Source organism: Monopterus albus, unplaced genomic scaffold (genome assembly GCF_001952655.1).
Source record: "Monopterus albus unplaced genomic scaffold, M_albus_1.0 scaffold81.1, whole genome shotgun sequence".
NCBI lineage: Eukaryota > Metazoa > Chordata > Actinopteri > Synbranchiformes > Synbranchidae > Monopterus > Monopterus albus.
The window spans coordinates 1,091,663-1,095,800 of NW_018127961.1; positions in this window are offsets into that span (position 1 = coordinate 1,091,663).

Here is a 4,138-nt window from a genome sequence, read left to right on the forward strand (position 1 = left end):
ATCGCGAGATTTTGGGCAACAACCTCCTTCCCTCAGTAAGAGCATTGAAGATGGGTCGTGGCTGGGTCTTCCAGCATGACAATGACCCCAAACACACAGCCAGGGCAATCAAGGAGTGGCACCGTAAGAAGCATTTCAAGGTCCTGGAGTGGCCTAGCCAGTCTCCAGACCTCAACCCAATAGCGAATCTTTGGAGGGAGCTGAAACTCTGCGTTGCCCAGCGACAGCCCCAAAACCTGAAAGATCTGGAGAAGACCTGTATGGAGGAGTGGGCCAAGATCCCTGCTGCAGTGTGTGCAAACCTGGTCAAGAACTACAGGAAACGTCTGACCTCTGTAATTGTAAACAAAGGTTTCGGTACCAAATATTAAGTTCTATTTTTCTGTTGTATCAAATACTTATTTCATGCAATAAAATGGAAATAAATGATTTAAAAATCTAACTGTGATTTTCTGGAATTTTTTTGTGTAGATTCTGTCTCTCACAGTTGAGGTGTACCTACTATGAAAATGACAGAACTGTCCATTCTCTGTAAGTGGGAAAACTTGGAAAATCAGCGGTGTATCAAATACTTATTTGCCCCACTGTATTTCATGAGCGCATGTGTTAGAGCCTCGGGTGTCAGAGGACCATCACTACCCCTGTGTGTGTGAGGTATCAGACGGTTCAGTCTGCTGTTTTTTGAGTTTCCTTATTTTTTGTTGACCTCTTTTTGGGGCCCAATTTATCTGATTTTAATGTTTGGTTTTTCCTTACTTTTGGGTTAATAAAAAAGCCCATGTTTTGAACTTTGAAAGCTGTGTCTTTTTGCCTTACTGCTTGGTCCCTGACAGTCACTCATGTTGTAGTGACATAAATACAGTTTACACAGTCACACTGTTGGAACTCACCTTGCTTTTGAGGACAAAAAGCTAGTCACTATCACATAAATCATTACAGTAAAGCATGACAACTTGGTTTAAGGTAAAGGGTTAAGGTTAGAGTAGGGCTGTGTATATATCTTCCAGAGACCCACATAGGAAATTGTTGTTGGTAGAATCAATGCACAGAGAAAATTAGTGCAGTGCCAAGAATCATTTATTGAACAATATTATTGAAATATGATTAAGAGGATGGGATACAGGATCACCTTGTCAGTCCTAGTCAGAGGAAGTCAGGTAGTCTGGAGTACGTCGTCTCCCCGGGGTCTTCACGCAAAACACGCCTGACCAGCTCGCCTGCCACTTTCTATTCCCATCTCTCACTTAATGGCATTATTCTCTCATTGTCTCAGCTCTTAAACTGTCTTCTTCTTTTTTGGGTAACTCCTGATTGTCCGTCTTCCCCTTCGAGCAGCACAGAGAGAACAAAAGGTCACTGACCTCTCCTTGTTACACAAGCATTTTCCTAACTAATACTAGAAGCCTATTCTAATATATAATCCCATAGCACATGTTAACAAAGCATTAACTGCTAAATATATACTGTTTGTTTTATCCACTATAAGATACAGTACAAACACATTTTGGTGACCAGTCATCAAAGTATAAAATCAAAATACATGTTGAAAGGAGTAGCATTTTTTCATTGCAGTCACTTGTTATAGCAGAAAACCCACAGCTGAAATCACTAAAATCAAAGGCTGAGTTGAAGCCACTGTTAACGATATTCATTTCACCTGTGCCTTTCTTTCTATGAAGGCCACTACTGGGAATACTGTAAGATTTCACTTTCCCATACTGTCAAAACAAAACGTGTTGTTTACATCCATGGGAAATGGATTAGTAAAGGTGCAGAGCAATCCTTTGTTACTGAACTAAACATTAATTGAAAAAGGGGCCTCGTATTTGGCTGAACACGCCTTCGGGCAGACATACTGGTTGTCCGCAGCATGTGAGCAAAAGGTTTTATAGCAAATGGCTGAGATTTAAAGGTACAGCTAAGTGAAATGTATGAAAACCAACTCAAAACCTGCAAAATATGTGAAAGACATTCACCAGTAATGGCTCTATTTGTGTGTTTGTGCCCTGCATATAAACAGTTGGCTGATACAGCAGCTATCATTATTGTGTGGCCATGTACAGGTAATGGCTAGTAGTTGTATGTTAACACTGATTGTAACACTGCTACATTAACCAAATAGACCCTTTTCATACAAGATATATTGAAATGTAAAAGTAGGACAAGGCATTAGTACAATTAATTTAGTTTAGTTGCTTCAGTTTCAGTTGCTTCAGGTCGTGATATGATTTATGCTGGGTCACTGTAACACTCACTGCCATGGCTCACTTACAGTACACACCTGAATAGAACATTTTTAGTAGTTTCATTAAAGCTGTTACATATGTGCTTTTCCTACTATGACAAGTCACACTGGCTTCTGTGGAGGATGTTGGTTCTATTTTTATAAAAACCTTTTCAGGAGTAAGTTATACTGATTATACTGCTAGGTCAGCTACTTCGTGTAACATGCTGAGTGAAGTCTTTTTGAAAGTGGTGCTATTAAATCTGACTGTTTTAATCCAAATGCCATCAGCCAGTTTAGTGCCAGGACCAAGTGAGCTATAACCTAGCATGACTGGATAGAAACAGCTCCTAAACCTTAAACTGATTACTTCCAAGTAATTGCTAATGTAAGATAGAGAATCCTATATTCTCATCTAATAATTGGTGTAAATCTAAGTAAAGCTATAGTCAATGTCGTTAACATCAGATCAACATTTTTTCCTGAGCTTTCTGATTCTTGTACGCAGAACACAGAATTTGTGGGCAGGTCCTTAAGGTTTCTGGTGGATATAGGAAGAATATGACTTTGATGCCTGAGACCAGAGTTTGCATCCTGCATCTTCCTTGTAGTTTAGGTTGAGCTTCTAGAGCACTAAGATTAGGGAAAGGCTGTGGTTTTGGTTAAATGTTTAAAACATAAACACATCCTATGTTGAGCTTACAGTCACTGTTATCAGTGACTATTTTACTGTAATATTTACGTTACTTATTCCCATACTAAGGCTTAATCATAATCATAGAGCTGTAATCCTCCTTTAGTTGTCACACAAATGAACATTTTTGGCCTGCGCAAAGATATGCATAGAAGTATACACACACACATGCACAGAGTCACTGAGCTGCCCCTGCGTACTTATTGGGGATCAATGGTGTGGAGGACCTTTCTGCCTCTGGTCTCTCCAGCCCTGTCTTCCAGTCAAGCACTTGAGTTAATTAAGTCTGTAATTACACAGCATTGTGTTTGTTTACTCCTCCAAATACCAGAATTAGACAAGTCCTTTCAGGGCTGCTCTCTGAAATGTCATGTAATGAGCAGGGCAGCTGACATTTAGGCATTAAATGTTTGGTTTTTGGTTGAATATGACAGCCTGCCTTATTTCATAGTCAGCAGTTTCACCAGTAAATGAAAAGACTTTTTTTCCCACTGAGATAATTACTTTTTCTCCAGCTTTTGTGTGATTAAGTAGATTAATAGTGGGATTTTTTTTTCCTTTTCAGATTGTTGGGGTGAAATGGAGCTGCACGGTGGTGCAGTGGTTAGTGTTGTTGCCTCACAGTAAGAAGGCTCTTGGATTGAACCTGACGGCTGACTGGGACTTTTCTGTATGGAGTTTGCACATCCTCCCTGTGTGTGGATTTTCTGTGCATGTATCATTATGTATCATTATCCCGAGTTTCATCAAACTCCACTCAGCAGTGTCTTGGATCTGTATGTGACACATTTGACAAATAGAAGTGTGAGTCATGGGGGGTGTTTGCTCATTTGTTCCTCTGCTCTCCCTTTGATGTATTTTTAAAGTTTTCCTATGGCTTAGATACCAGTCATTCATTAGTTTGTTCCTATGGCATTGTGGTTTCACTGTGGGGGACAAAATATAGTAATTTTTCAGGGATAAACCATTAGACTGAAATGTGTGAATAAACCACATCTGTTAACAACTGGCAGAAAACGCAGCCTGTCTCCAACAAACTGAACTCTACTGTTGTCTCCTCTTTAATAAAAGCAACGTTTTTCTATTTATTTCCATGGGAACAATTTGCACTTGACAGAGAGCAAAGGCACTGTGGTGGAGGAGGGCAGTGAGGGAGGCGGTGGGCCGGCAGGCAGCGGGTGATGTGTCTGCCTCCTGAACGCCTCCACATGCTCTCTGTC